Here is a 16,789-nt window from a genome sequence, read left to right as displayed (position 1 = left end):
AGTTACTCTTAGAACAGTCCTCTAACAGCCAACAGTCATTGCTGTTGCATTGAACACTAGGTGCTGTAAGCTATTTAGCTTTAGGCTCCGATTGTGAAGATTGTATGCTACAGTCATTTAAACACAAGAGACGAGCAAAACTAAAAAGAAATAAACAAATAAACAATAAATGAATAAAAAATAAACAAACAAATGAAAAAAAACAAATAAACAAAAAACACTGCAAAGCCAATCATTTTAACTTGAGTTGTGAGGCTTTTTAGTTTACAAGCAGCTCTGTAACAAGAATTACTCTTAGAACAGTCCTCTAACAGCCAACAGTCATTGCTGTTGCATTGAACACTAGGTGCTGTAAGCTCTTTAGCTTTAGGCTCCGATTGTGAAGATTGTATGCTACAGTCATTTAAACACAAGAGACGAGCAAAACTAAAAAGAAATAAACAAATAAACAATAAATGAATAAAAAATAAACAAATAAATGAATAAAAAATAAACAAACAAATGAAAAAAATAAATAAACAAAAAACACTGCAAAGCCAATCATTTTAATTTGAGTTGTGAGGCTTTTTAGTTTACAAGCAGCTCTGTAACAAGAGTTACTCTTAGAACAGTCCTCTAACAGCCAACAGCCATTGCTTATGGCCATAGCGCTTTTACAAATCCCGATCTTGTGGGCTTAGTTAGTACTTGGAATGGAGACTGCCAGGGAACACTAGGTGCTGTAAGCTTTTTTGCTTTAGGCTCCGATTGTGAAGATTGTATGCTACAGTCATTTAAACACAAGAGACGAGCAAAACTAAAAAGAAATAAACAAACAAACAATAAATGAATAAAAAATAAACAAACAAATGAAAAAAACAAATAAACAAAAAACACTGCAAAGCCAATCATTTTAATTTGAGTTGTGAGGCTTTTTAGTTTACAAGCAGCTCTGTAACAAGAGTTACTCTTAGAACAGTCCTCTACAGCCAACAGTCATTGCTTATGGCCATAGCGCTCTTACAAATCCCGATCTTGTGGGCTTAGTTAGTACTTGGAATGGAGACTGCCAGGGAACACTAGGTGCTGTAAGCTTTTAAGCTTTAGGCTCCGATTGTGAAGATTGTATGCTACAGTCATTTAAACACAAGAGACGAGCAAAACTAAAAAGAAATAAACAGATAAACAATAAATGAATAAAAAATAAACAAACAAATGAAAAAAACAAATAAACAAAAAACACTGCAAAGCCAATCATTTTAATTTGAGTTGTGAGGCTTTTTAGTTTACAAGCAGCTCTGTAACAAGAGTTACTCTCAGAACAGTCCTCTACAGCCAACAGTCATTGCTTATGGCCATAGCGCTCTTACAAATCCCGATCTTGTGGGCTTAGTTAGTACTTGGAATGGAGACTGCCAGGGAACACTAGGTGCTGTAAGCTTTGTTGCTTTAGGCTCCGATTGTGAAGATTGTATGCTACAGTCATTTAAACACAAGAGACGAGCAAAACTAAAAAGAAATAAACAAATAAACAATAAATGAATAAAAAATAAACAAACAAATGAAAAAAACAAATAAACAAAAAACACTGCAAAGCCAATCATTTTAATTTGAGTTGTGAGGCTTTTTAGTTTACAAGCAGCTCTGTAACAAGAGTTACTCTTAGAACAGTCCTCTACAGCCAACAGTCATTGCTTATGGCCATAGCGCTCTTACAAATCCCGATCTTGTGGGCTTAGTTAGTACTTGGAATGGAGACTGCCAGGGAACACTAGGTGCTGTAAGCTTTTTTGCTTTAGGCTCCGATTGTGAAGATTGTATGCTACAGTCATTTAAACACAAGAGACGAGCAAAACTAAAAAGAAATAAACAAATAAACAATAAATGAATAAAAAATAAACAAACAAATGAAAAAAACAAATAAACAAAAAACACTGCAAAGCCAATCATTTTAACTTGAGTTGTGAGGCTTTTTAGTTTACAAGCAGCTCTGTAACAAGAGTTACTCTTAGAACAGTCCTCTAACAGCCAACAGTCATTGCTGTTGCATTGAACACTAGGTGCTGTAAGCTCTTTAGCTTTAGGCTCCGATTGTGAAGATTGTATGCTACAGTCATTTAAACACAAGAGACGAGCAAAACTAAAAAGAAATAAACAAATAAACAATAAATGAATAAAAAATAAACAAACAAATGAAAAAAACAAATAAACAAAAACACTGCAAAGCCAATCATTTTAATTTGAGTTGTGAGGCTTTTTAGTTTACAAGCAGCTCTGTAACAAGAGTTACTCTTAGAACAGTCCTCTACAGCCAACAGTCATTGCTTATGGCCATAGCGCTCTTACAAATCCCGATCTTGTGGGCTTAGTTAGTACTTGGAATGGAGACTGCCAGGGAACACTAGGTGCTGTAAGCTTTTAAGCTTTAGGCTCCGATTGTGAAGATTGTATGCTACAGTCCTTTAAACACAAGAGACGAGCAAAACTAAAAAGAAATAAACAAATAAACAATAAATGAATAAAAAATAAACAAACAAATGAAAAAAACAAATAAACAAAAAACACTGCAAAGCCAATCATTTTAACTTGAGTTGTGAGGCTTTTTAGTTTACAAGCAGCTCTGTAACAAGAATTACTCTTAGAACAGTCCTCTAACAGCCAACAGTCATTGCTGTTGCATTGAGCACTAGGTGCTGTAAGCTCTTTAGCTTTAGGCTCCGATTGTGAAGATTGTATGCTACAGTCATTTAAACACAAGAGACGAGCAAAACTAAAAAGAAATAAACAAATAAACAATAAATGAATAAAAAATAAACAAACAAATGAAAAAAACAAATAAACAAAAAACACTGCAAAGCCAATCATTTTAATTTGAGTTGTGAGGCTTTTTAGTTTACAAGCAGCTCTGTAACAAGAGTTACTCTTAGAACAGTCCTCTACAGCCAACAGTCATTGCTTATGGCCATAGCGCTCTTACAAATCCCGATCTTGTGGGCTTAGTTAGTACTTGGAATGGAGACTGCCAGGGAACACTAGGTGCTGTAAGCTTTTTTGCTTTAGGCTCCGATTGTGAAGATTGTATGCTACAGTCATTTAAACACAAGAGACGAGCAAAACTAAAAAGAAATAAACAAATAAACAATAAATGAATAAAAAATAAACAAACAAATGAAAAAAACAAATAAACAAAAAACACTGCAAAGCCAATCATTTTAACTTGAGTTGTGAGGCTTTTTAGTTTACAAGCAGCTCTGTAACAAGAGTTACTCTTAGAACAGTCCTCTAACAGCCAACAGTCATTGCTGTTGCATTGAACACTAGGTGCTGTAAGCTCTTTAGCTTTAGGCTCCGATTGTGAAGATTGTATGCTACAGTCATTTAAACACAAGAGACGAGCAAAACTAAAAAGAAATAAACAAATAAACAATAAATGAATAAAAAATAAACAAACAAATGAAAAAAACAAATAAACAAAAAACACTGCAAAGCCAATCATTTTAATTTGAGTTGTGAGGCTTTTTAGTTTACAAGCAGCTCTGTAACAAGAGTTACTCTTAGAACAGTCCTCTAACAGCCAACAGTCATTGCTTATGGCCATAGCGCTCTTACAAATCCCGATCTTGTGGGCTTAGTTAGTACTTGGAATGGAGACTGCCAGGGAACACTAGGTGCTGTAAGCTTTTTAGCTTTAGGCTCCGATTGTGAAGATTGTATGCTACAGTCATTTAAACACAAGAGACGAGCAAAACTAAAAAGAAATAAACAAATAAACAATAAATGAATAAAAAATAAACAAACAAATGAAAAAAACAAATAAACAAAAAACACTGCAAAGCCAATCATTTTAATTTGAGTTGTGAGGCTTTTTAGTTTACAAGCAGCTCTGTAACAAGAGTTACTCTTAGAACAGTCCTCTACAGCCAACAGTCATTGCTTATGGCCATAGCGCTCTTACAAATCCCGATCTTGTGGGCTTAGTTAGTACTTGGAATGGAGACTGCCAGGGAACACTAGGTGCTGTAAGCTTTTAAGCTTTAGGCTCCGATTGTGAAGATTGTATGCTACAGTCCTTTAAACACAAGAGACGAGCAAAACTAAAAAGAAATAAACAAATAAACAATAAATGAATAAAAAGTAAACAAACAAATGAAAAAAAACAAATAAACAAAAAACACTGCAAAGCCAATCATTTTAACTTGAGTTGTGAGGCTTTTTAGTTTACAAGCAGCTCTGTAACAAGAGTTACTCTTAGAACAGTCCTCTAACAGCCAACAGTCATTGCTGTTGCATTGAACACTAGGTGCTGTAAGCTCTTTAGCTTTAGGCTCCGATTGTGAAGATTGTATGCTACAGTCATTTAAACACAAGAGACGAGCAAAACTAAAAAGAAATAAACAAATAAACAATAAATGAATAAAAAATAAACAAACAAATGAAAAGAACAAATAAACAAAAACACTGCAAAGCCAATCATTTTAATTTGAGTTGTGAGGCTTTTTAGTTTACAAGCAGCTCTGTAACAAGAGTTACTCTTAGAACAGTCCTCTATAGCCAACAGTCATTGCTTATGGCCATAGCGCTCTTACAAATCCCGATCTTGTGGGCTTAGTTAGTACTTGGAATGGAGACTGCCAGGGAACACTAGGTGCTGTAAGCTTTTTTGCTTTAGGCTCCGATTGTGAAGATTGTATGCTACAGTCATTTAAACACAAGAGACGAGCAAAACTAAAAAGAAATAAACAAATAAACAATAAATGAATAAAAAATAAACAAACAAATGAAAAAAACAAATAAACAAAAACACTGCAAAGCCAATCATTTTAACTTGAGTTGTGAGGCTTTTTAGTTTACAAGCAGCTCTGTAACAAGAGTTACTCTTAGAACAGTCCTCTAACAGCCAACAGTCATTGCTGTTGCATTGAACACTAGGTGCTGTAAGCTCTTTAGCTTTAGGCTCCGATTGTGAAGATTGTATGCTACAGTCATTTAAACACAAGAGACGAGCAAAACTAAAAAGAAATAAACAAATAAACAATAAATGAATAAAAAATAAACAAACAAATGAAAAAAACAAATAAACAAAAAACACTGCAAAGCCAATCATTTTAATTTGAGTTGTGAGGCTTTTTAGTTTACAAGCAGCTCTGTAACAAGAGTTACTCTTAGAACAGTCCTCTACAGCCAACAGTCATTGCTTATGGCCATAGCGCTCTTACAAATCCCGATCTTGTGGGCTTAGTTAGTACTTGGAATGGAGACTGCCAGGGAACACTAGGTGCTGTAAGCTTTTTTGCTTTAGGCTCCGATTGTGAAGATTGTATGCTACAGTCATTTAAACACAAGAGACGAGCAAAACTAAAAAGAAATAAACAAATAAACAATAAATGAATAAAAAATAAACAAACAAATGAAAAAAACAAATAAACAAAAAACACTGCAAAGCCAATCATTTTAACTAGAGTTGTGAGGCTTTTTAGTTTACAAGCAGCTCTGTAACAAGAGTTACTCTTAGAACAGTCCTCTAACAGCCAACAGTCATTGCTGTTGCATTGAACACTAGGTGCTGTAAGCTATTTAGCTTTAGGCTCCGATTGTGAAGATTGTATGCTACAGTCATTTAAACACAAGAGACGAGCAAAACTAAAAAGAAATAAACAAATAAACAATAAATGAATAAAAAATAAACAAACAAATGAAAAAAAACAAATAAACAAAAAACACTGCAAAGCCAATCATTTTAACTTGAGTTGTGAGGCTTTTTAGTTTACAAGCAGCTCTGTAACAAGAATTACTCTTAGAACAGTCCTCTAACAGCCAACAGTCATTGCTGTTGCATTGAACACTAGGTGCTGTAAGCTCTTTAGCTTTAGGCTCCGATTGTGAAGATTGTATGCTACAGTCATTTAAACACAAGAGACGAGCAAAACTAAAAAGAAATAAACAAATAAACAATAAATGAATAAAAAATAAACAAATAAATGAATAAAAAATAAACAAACAAATGAAAAAAATAAATAAACAAAAAACACTGCAAAGCCAATCATTTTAATTTGAGTTGTGAGGCTTTTTAGTTTACAAGCAGCTCTGTAACAAGAGTTACTCTTAGAACAGTCCTCTAACAGCCAACAGCCATTGCTTATGGCCATAGCGCTTTTACAAATCCCGATCTTGTGGGCTTAGTTAGTACTTGGAATGGAGACTGCCAGGGAACACTAGGTGCTGTAAGCTTTTTTGCTTTAGGCTCCGATTGTGAAGATTGTATGCTACAGTCATTTAAACACAAGAGACGAGCAAAACTAAAAAGAAATAAACAAACAAACAATAAATGAATAAAAAATAAACAAACAAATGAAAAAAACAAATAAACAAAAAACACTGCAAAGCCAATCATTTTAATTTGAGTTGTGAGGCTTTTTAGTTTACAAGCAGCTCTGTAACAAGAGTTACTCTTAGAACAGTCCTCTACAGCCAACAGTCATTGCTTATGGCCATAGCGCTCTTACAAATCCCGATCTTGTGGGCTTAGTTAGTACTTGGAATGGAGACTGCCAGGGAACACTAGGTGCTGTAAGCTTTTAAGCTTTAGGCTCCGATTGTGAAGATTGTATGCTACAGTCATTTAAACACAAGAGACGAGCAAAACTAAAAAGAAATAAACAGATAAACAATAAATGAATAAAAAATAAACAAACAAATGAAAAAAACAAATAAACAAAAAACACTGCAAAGCCAATCATTTTAATTTGAGTTGTGAGGCTTTTTAGTTTACAAGCAGCTCTGTAACAAGAGTTACTCTCAGAACAGTCCTCTACAGCCAACAGTCATTGCTTATGGCCATAGCGCTCTTACAAATCCCGATCTTGTGGGCTTAGTTAGTACTTGGAATGGAGACTGCCAGGGAACACTAGGTGCTGTAAGCTTTGTTGCTTTAGGCTCCGATTGTGAAGATTGTATGCTACAGTCATTTAAACACAAGAGACGAGCAAAACTAAAAAGAAATAAACAAATAAACAATAAATGAATAAAAAATAAACAAACAAATGAAAAAAACAAATAAACAAAAAACACTGCAAAGCCAATCATTTTAATTTGAGTTGTGAGGCTTTTTAGTTTACAAGCAGCTCTGTAACAAGAGTTACTCTTAGAACAGTCCTCTTCAGCCAACAGTCATTGCTTATGGCCATAGCGCTCTTACAAATCCCGATCTTGTGGGCTTGGTTAGTACTTGGAATGGAGACTGCCAGGGAACACTAGGTGCTGTAAGCTTTTTTGCTTTAGGCTCCGATTGTGAAGATTGTATGCTACAGTCCTTTAAACACAAGAGACGAGCAAAACTAAAAAGAAATAAACAAATAAACAATAAATGAATAAAAAGTAAACAAACAAATGAAAAAAACAAATAAACAAAAAACACTGCAAAGCCAATCATTTTAACTTGAGTTGTGAGGCTTTTTAGTTTACAAGCAGCTCTGTAACAAGAGTTACTCTTAGAACAGTCCTCTAACAGCCAACAGTCATTGCTGTTGCATTGAACACTAGGTGCTGTAAGCTCTTTAGCTTTAGGCTCCGATTGTGAAGATTGTATGCTACAGTCATTTAAACACAAGAGACGAGCAAAACTAAAAAGAAATAAACAGATAAACAATAAATGAATAAAAAATAAACAAACAAATGAAAAAAACAAATAAACAAAAAACACTGCAAAGCCAATCATTTTAACTTGAGTTGTGAGGCTTTTTAGTTTACAAGCAGCTCTGTAACAAGAGTTACTCTTAGAACAGTCCTCTAACAGCCAACAGTCATTGCTGTTGCATTGAACACTAGGTGCTGTAAGCTCTTTAGCTTTAGGCTCCGATTGTGAAGATTGTATGCTACAGTCATTTAAACACAAGAGACGAGCAAAACTAAAAAGAAATAAACAAATAAACAATAAATGAATAAAAAATAAACAAACAAATGAAAAAAACAAATAAACAAAAAACACTGCAAAGCCAATCATTTTAATTTGAGTTGTGAGGCTTTTTAGTTTACAAGCAGCTCTGTAACAAGAGTTACTCTTAGAACAGTCCTCTACAGCCAACAGTCATTGCTTAAGCCATAGCGCTCTTACAAATCCCGATCTTGTGGGCTTAGTTAGTACTTGGAATGGAGACTGCCAGGGAACACTAGGTGCTGTAAGCTTTTTTGCTTTAGGCTCCGATTGTGAAGATTGTATGCTACAGTCATTTAAACACAAGAGACGAGCAAAACTAAAAAGAAATAAACAGATAAACAATAAATGAATAAAAAATAAACAAACAAATGAAAAAAACAAATAAACAAAAAACACTGCAAAGCCAATCATTTTAATTTGAGTTGTGAGGCTTTTTAGTTTACAAGCAGCTCTGTAACAAGAGTTACTCTCAGAACAGTCCTCTACAGCCAACAGTCATTGCTTATGGCCATAAGCGCTCTTACAAATCCCGATCTTGTGGGCTTAGTTAGTACTTGGAATGGAGACTGCCAGGGAACACTAGGTGCTGTAAGCTTTTAAGCTTTAGGCTCCGATTGTGAAGATTGTATGCTTACAGTCCTTTAAACACAAGAGATGAGCAAAACTAAAAAGAAATAAACAAATAAAAAATAAATGAATAAAAAATAAACAAATAAATGAATAAAAAATAAACAAACAAATGAAAAAAACAAATAAACAAAAAACACTGCAAAGCCAATCATTTTAATTTGAGTTGTGAGGCTTTTTAGTTTACAAGCAGCTCTGTAACAAGAGTTACTCTTAGAACAGTCCTCTAACAGCCAACAGCCATTGCTTATGGCCATAGCGCTTTTACAAATCCCGATCTTGTGGGCTTAGTTAGTACTTGGAATGGAGACTGCCAGGGAACACTAGGTGCTGTAAGCTTTTTTGCTTTAGGCTCCGATTGTGAAGATTGTATGCTACAGTCATTTAAACACAAGAGACGAGCAAAACTAAAAAGAAATAAACAAATAAACAATAAATGAATAAAAAATAAACAAACAAATGAAAAAAAACAAATAAACAAAAAACACTGCAAAGCCAATCATTTTAATTTGAGTTGTGAGGCTTTTTAGTTTACAAGCAGCTCTGTAACAAGAGTTACTCTTAGAACAGTCCTCTAACAGCCAACAGTCATTGCTTATGGCCATAGCGCTCTTACAAATCCCGATCTTGTGGGCTTAGTTAGTACTTGGAATGGAGACTGCCAGGGAACACTAGGTGCTGTAAGCTTTTTAGCTTTAGGCTCCGATTGTGAAGATTGTATGCTACAGTCATTTAAACACAAGAGACGAGCAAAACTAAAAAGAAATAAACAAATAAACAATAAATGAATAAAAAATAAACAAACAAATGAAAAAAACAAATAAACAAAAAACACTGCAAAGCCAATCATTTTAATTTGAGTTGTGAGGCTTTTTAGTTTACAAGCAGCTCTGTAACAAGAGTTACTCTTAGAACAGTCCTCTAACAGCCAACAGCCATTGCTTATGGCCATAGCGCTTTTACAAATCCCGATCTTGTGGGCTTAGTTAGTACTTGGAATGGAGACTGCCAGGGAACACTAGGTGCTGTAAGCTTTGTTGCTTTAGGCTCCGATTGTGAAGATTGTATGCTACAGTCATTTAAACACAAGAGACGAGCAAAACTAAAAAGAAATAAACAAATAAACAATAAATGAATAAAAATTAAACAAACAAATGAAAAAAACAAATAAACAAAAAACACTGCAAAGCCAATCATTTTAATTTGATTTGTGAGGCTTTTTAGTTTACAAGCAGCTCTGTAACAAGAGTTACTCTTAGAACAGTCCTCTACAGCCAACAGTCATTGCTTAAGCCATAGCGCTCTTACAAATCCCGATCTTGTGGGCTTAGTTAGTACTTGGAATGGAGACTGCCAGGGAACACTAGGTGCTGTAAGCTTTTTTGCTTTAGGCTCCGATTGTGAAGATTGTATGCTTACAGTCCTTTAAACACAAGAGATGAGCAAAACTAAAAAGAAATAAACAAATAAACAATAAATGAATAAAAAATAAACAAATAAATGAATAAAAAATAAACAAACAAATGAAAAAAACAAATAAACAAAAAACACTGCAAAGCCAATCATTTTAATTTGAGTTGTGAGGCTTTTTAGTTTACAAGCAGCTCTGTAACAAGAGTTACTCTTAGAACAGTCCTCTAACAGCCAACAGCCATTGCTTATGGCCATAGCGCTTTTACAAATCCCGATCTTGTGGGCTTAGTTAGTACTTGGAATGGAGACTGCCAGGGAACACTAGGTGCTGTAAGCTTTTTTGCTTTAGGCTCCGATTGTGAAGATTGTATGCTACAGTCATTTAAACACAAGAGACGAGCAAAACTAAAAAGAAATAAACAAATAAACAATAAATGAATAAAAAATAAACAAACAAATGAAAAAAACAAATAAACAAAAAACACTGCAAAGCCAATCATTTTAACTAGAGTTGTGAGGCTTTTTAGTTTACAAGCAGCTCTGTAACAAGAGTTACTCTTAGAACAGTCCTCTAACAGCCAACAGTCATTGCTGTTGCATTGAACACTAGGTGCTGTAAGCTATTTAGCTTTAGGCTCCGATTGTGAAGATTGTATGCTACAGTCATTTAAACACAAGAGACGAGCAAAACTAAAAAGAAATAAACAAATAAACAATAAATGAATAAAAAATAAACAAACAAATGAAAAAAAACAAATAAACAAAAAACACTGCAAAGCCAATCATTTTAACTTGAGTTGTGAGGCTTTTTAGTTTACAAGCAGCTCTGTAACAAGAATTACTCTTAGAACAGTCCTCTAACAGCCAACAGTCATTGCTGTTGCATTGAACACTAGGTGCTGTAAGCTCTTTAGCTTTAGGCTCCGATTGTGAAGATTGTATGCTACAGTCATTTAAACACAAGAGACGAGCAAAACTAAAAAGAAATAAACAAATAAACAATAAATGAATAAAAAATAAACAAATAAATGAATAAAAAATAAACAAACAAATGAAAAAAATAAATAAACAAAAAACACTGCAAAGCCAATCATTTTAATTTGAGTTGTGAGGCTTTTTAGTTTACAAGCAGCTCTGTAACAAGAGTTACTCTTAGAACAGTCCTCTAACAGCCAACAGCCATTGCTTATGGCCATAGCGCTTTTACAAATCCCGATCTTGTGGGCTTAGTTAGTACTTGGAATGGAGACTGCCAGGGAACACTAGGTGCTGTAAGCTTTTTTGCTTTAGGCTCCGATTGTGAAGATTGTATGCTACAGTCATTTAAACACAAGAGACGAGCAAAACTAAAAAGAAATAAACAAACAAACAATAAATGAATAAAAAATAAACAAACAAATGAAAAAAACAAATAAACAAAAAACACTGCAAAGCCAATCATTTTAATTTGAGTTGTGAGGCTTTTTAGTTTACAAGCAGCTCTGTAACAAGAGTTACTCTTAGAACAGTCCTCTACAGCCAACAGTCATTGCTTATGGCCATAGCGCTCTTACAAATCCCGATCTTGTGGGCTTAGTTAGTACTTGGAATGGAGACTGCCAGGGAACACTAGGTGCTGTAAGCTTTTAAGCTTTAGGCTCCGATTGTGAAGATTGTATGCTACAGTCATTTAAACACAAGAGACGAGCAAAACTAAAAAGAAATAAACAGATAAACAATAAATAATTAAAAAAAAAAAAAACAAATGAAAAAAACAAATAAACAAAAAACACTGCAAAGCCAATCATTTTAATTTGAGTTGTGAGGCTTTTTAGTTTACAAGCAGCTCTGTAACAAGAGTTACTCTCAGAACAGTCCTCTACAGCCAACAGTCATTGCTTATGGCCATAGCGCTCTTACAAATCCCGATCTTGTGGGCTTAGTTAGTACTTGGAATGGAGACTGCCAGGGAACACTAGGTGCTGTAAGCTTTGTTGCTTTAGGCTCCGATTGTGAAGATTGTATGCTACAGTCATTTAAACACAAGAGACGAGCAAAACTAAAAAGAAATAAACAAATAAACAATAAATGAATAAAAAATAAACAAACAAATGAAAAAAACAAATAAACAAAAAACACTGCAAAGCCAATCATTTTAATTTGAGTTGTGAGGCTTTTTAGTTTACAAGCAGCTCTGTAACAAGAGTTACTCTTAGAACAGTCCTCTTCAGCCAACAGTCATTGCTTATGGCCATAGCGCTCTTACAAATCCCGATCTTGTGGGCTTGGTTAGTACTTGGAATGGAGACTGCCAGGGAACACTAGGTGCTGTAAGCTTTTTTGCTTTAGGCTCCGATTGTGAAGATTGTATGCTACAGTCCTTTAAACACAAGAGACGAGCAAAACTAAAAAGAAATAAACAAATAAACAATAAATGAATAAAAAGTAAACAAACAAATGAAAAAAACAAATAAACAAAAAACACTGCAAAGCCAATCATTTTAACTTGAGTTGTGAGGCTTTTTAGTTTACAAGCAGCTCTGTAACAAGAGTTACTCTTAGAACAGTCCTCTAACAGCCAACAGTCATTGCTGTTGCATTGAACACTAGGTGCTGTAAGCTCTTTAGCTTTAGGCTCCGATTGTGAAGATTGTATGCTACAGTCATTTAAACACAAGAGACGAGCAAAACTAAAAAGAAATAAACAGATAAACAATAAATGAATAAAAAATAAACAAACAAATGAAAAAAACAAATAAACAAAAAACACTGCAAAGCCAATCATTTTAACTTGAGTTGTGAGGCTTTTTAGTTTACAAGCAGCTCTGTAACAAGAGTTACTCTTAGAACAGTCCTCTAACAGCCAACAGTCATTGCTGTTGCATTGAACACTAGGTGCTGTAAGCTCTTTAGCTTTAGGCTCCGATTGTGAAGATTGTATGCTACAGTCATTTAAACACAAGAGACGAGCAAAACTAAAAAGAAATAAACAAATAAACAATAAATGAATAAAAAATAAACAAACAAATGAAAAAAACAAATAAACAAAAAACACTGCAAAGCCAATCATTTTAATTTGATTTGTGAGGCTTTTTAGTTTACAAGCAGCTCTGTAACAAGAGTTACTCTTAGAACAGTCCTCTACAGCCAACAGTCATTGCTTAAGCCATAGCGCTCTTACAAATCCCGATCTTGTGGGCTTAGTTAGTACTTGGAATGGAGACTGCCAGGGAACACTAGGTGCTGTAAGCTTTTTTGCTTTAGGCTCCGATTGTGAAGATTGTATGCTACAGTCATTTAAACACAAGAGACGAGCAAAACTAAAAAGAAATAAACAGATAAACAATAAATGAATAAAAAATAAACAAACAAATGAAAAAAACAAATAAACAAAAAACACTGCAAAGCCAATCATTTTAATTTGAGTTGTGAGGCTTTTTAGTTTACAAGCAGCTCTGTAACAAGAGTTACTCTCAGAACAGTCCTCTACAGCCAACAGTCATTGCTTATGGCCATAAGCGCTCTTACAAATCCCGATCTTGTGGGCTTAGTTAGTACTTGGAATGGAGACTGCCAGGGAACACTAGGTGCTGTAAGCTTTTAAGCTTTAGGCTCCGATTGTGAAGATTGTATGCTTACAGTCCTTTAAACACAAGAGATGAGCAAAACTAAAAAGAAATAAACAAATAAACAATAAATGAATAAAAAATAAACAAATAAATGAATAAAAAATAAACAAACAAATGAAAAAAACAAATAAACAAAAAACACTGCAAAGCCAATCATTTTAATTTGAGTTGTGAGGCTTTTTAGTTTACAAGCAGCTCTGTAACAAGAGTTACTCTTAGAACAGTCCTCTAACAGCCAACAGCCATTGCTTATGGCCATAGCGCTTTTACAAATCCCGATCTTGTGGGCTTAGTTAGTACTTGGAATGGAGACTGCCAGGGAACACTAGGTGCTGTAAGCTTTTTAGCTTTAGGCTCCGATTGTGAAGATTGTATGCTACAGTCATTTAAACACAAGAGACGAGCAAAACTAAAAAGAAATAAACAAATAAACAATAAATGAATAAAAAATAAACAAACAAATGAAAAAAACAAATAAACAAAAACACTGCAAAGCCAATCATTTTAACTTGAGTTGTGAGGCTTTTTAGTTTACAAGCAGCTCTGTAACAAGAGTTACTCTTAGAACAGTCCTCTAACAGCCAACAGTCATTGCTGTTGCATTGAACACTAGGTGCTGTAAGCTCTTTAGCTTTAGGCTCCGATTGTGAAGATTGTATGCTACAGTCATTTAAACACAAGAGACGAGCAAAACTAAAAAGAAATAAACAAATAAACAATAAATGAATAAAAAATAAACAAACAAATGAAAAAAACAAATAAACAAAAAACACTGCAAAGCCAATCATTTTAATTTGAGTTGTGAGGCTTTTTAGTTTACAAGCAGCTCTGTAACAAGAGTTACTCTTAGAACAGTCCTCTACAGCCAACAGTCATTGCTTATGGCCATAGCGCTCTTACAAATCCCGATCTTGTGGGCTTAGTTAGTACTTGGAATGGAGACTGCCAGGGAACACTAGGTGCTGTAAGCTCTTTAGCTTTAGGCTCCGATTGTGAAGATTGTATGCTACAGTCATTTAAACACAAGAGACGAGCAAAACTAAAAAGAAATAAACAGATAAACAATAAATGAATAAAAAATAAACAAACAAATGAAAAAAAACAAATAAACAAAAAACACTGCAAAGCCAATCATTTTAATTTGAGTTGTGAGGCTTTTTAGTTTACAAGCAGCTCTGTAACAAGAGTTACTCTTAGAACAGTCCTCTAACAGCCAACAGCCATTGCTTATGGCCATAGCGCTTTTACAAATCCCGATCTTGTGGGCTTAGTTAGTACTTGGAATGGAGACTGCCAGGGAACACTAGGTGCTGTAAGCTTTTTTGCTTTAGGCTCCGATTGTGAAGATTGTATGCTACAGTCATTTAAACACAAGAGACGAGCAAAACTAAAAAGAAATAAACAAATAAACAATAAATGAATAAAAAATAAACAAACAAATGAAAAAAACAAATAAACAAAAAACACTGCAAAGCCAATCATTTTAATTTGAGTTGTGAGGCTTTTTAGTTTACAAGCAGCTCTGTAACAAGAGTTACTCTTAGAACAGTCCTCTACAGCCAACAGTCATTGCTTATGGCCATAGCGCTCTTACAAATCCCGATCTTGTGGGCTTAGTTAGTACTTGGAATGGAGACTGCCAGGGAACACTAGGTGCTGTAAGCTTTTAAGCTTTAGGCTCCGATTGTGAAGATTGTATGCTACAGTCCTTTAAACACAAGAGACGAGCAAAACTAAAAAGAAATAAACAAATAAACAATAAATGAATAAAAAATAAACAAACAAATGAAAAAAACAAATAAACAAAAAACACTGCAAAGCCAATCATTTTAACTTGAGTTGTGAGGCTTTTTAGTTTACAAGCAGCTCTGTAACAAGAGTTACTCTTAGAACAGTCCTCTAACAGCCAACAGTCATTGCTGTTGCATTGAACACTAGGTGCTGTAAGCTCTTTAGCTTTAGGCTCCGATTGTGAAGATTGTATGCTACAGTCATTTAAACACAAGAGACGAGCAAAACTAAAAAGAAATAAACAAATAAACAATAAATGAATAAAAAGTAAACAAACAAATGAAAAAAACAAATAAACAAAAAACACTGCAAAGCCAATCATTTTAACTTGAGTTGTGAGGCTTTTTAGTTTACAAGCAGCTCTGTAACAAGAGTTACTCTTAGAACAGTCCTCTAACAGCCAACAGTCATTGCTGTTGCATTGAACACTAGGTGCTGTAAGCTCTTTAGCTTTAGGCTCCGATTGTGAAGATTGTATGCTACAGTCATTTAAACACAAGAGACGAGCAAAACTAAAAAGAAATAAACAAATAAACAATAAATGAATAAAAAATAAACAAACAAATGAAAAAAAACAAATAAACAAAAAACACTGCAAAGCCAATCATTTTAATTTGAGTTGTGAGGCTTTTTAGTTTACAAGCAGCTCTGTAACAAGAGTTACTCTTAGAACAGTCCTCTAACAGCCAACAGTCATTGCTTATGGCCATAGCGCTCTTACAAATCCCGATCTTGTGGGCTTAGTTAGTACTTGGAATGGAGACTGCCAGGGAACACTAGGTGCTGTAAGCTTTTTAGCTTTAGGCTCCGATTGTGAAGATTGTATGCTACAGTCATTTAAACACAAGAGACGAGCAAAACTAAAAAGAAATAAACAAATAAACAATAAATGAATAAAAAATAAACAAACAAATGAAAAAAACAAATAAACAAAAAACACTGCAAAGCCAATCATTTTAATTTGAGTTGTGAGGCTTTTTAGTTTACAAGCAGCTCTGTAACAAGAGTTACTCTTAGAACAGTCCTCTACAGCCAACAGTCATTGCTTATGGCCATAGCGCTCTTACAAATCCCGATCTTGTGGGCTTAGTTAGTACTTGGAATGGAGACTGCCAGGGAACACTAGGTGCTGTAAGCTTTTTTGCTTTAGGCTCCGATTGTGAAGATTGTATGCTACAGTCATTTAAACACAAGAGACGAGCAAAACTAAAAAGAAATAAACAGATAAACAATAAATGAATAAAAAATAAACAAACAAATGAAAAAAAACAAATAAACAAAAAACACTGCAAAGCCAATCATTTTAATTTGAGTTGTGAGGCTTTTTAGTTTACAAGCAGCTCTGTAACAAGAGTTACTCTTAGAACAGTCCTCTAACAGCCAACAGCCATTGCTTATGGCCATAGCGCTTTTACAAATCCCGATCTTGTGGGCTTAG

The sequence above is a fragment of the Hoplias malabaricus genome, chromosome 15 (assembly GCF_029633855.1).
Source record: "Hoplias malabaricus isolate fHopMal1 chromosome 15, fHopMal1.hap1, whole genome shotgun sequence".
Classification (NCBI taxonomy): domain Eukaryota; kingdom Metazoa; phylum Chordata; class Actinopteri; order Characiformes; family Erythrinidae; genus Hoplias; species Hoplias malabaricus.
This window is presented reverse-complemented; position numbering follows the sequence as displayed.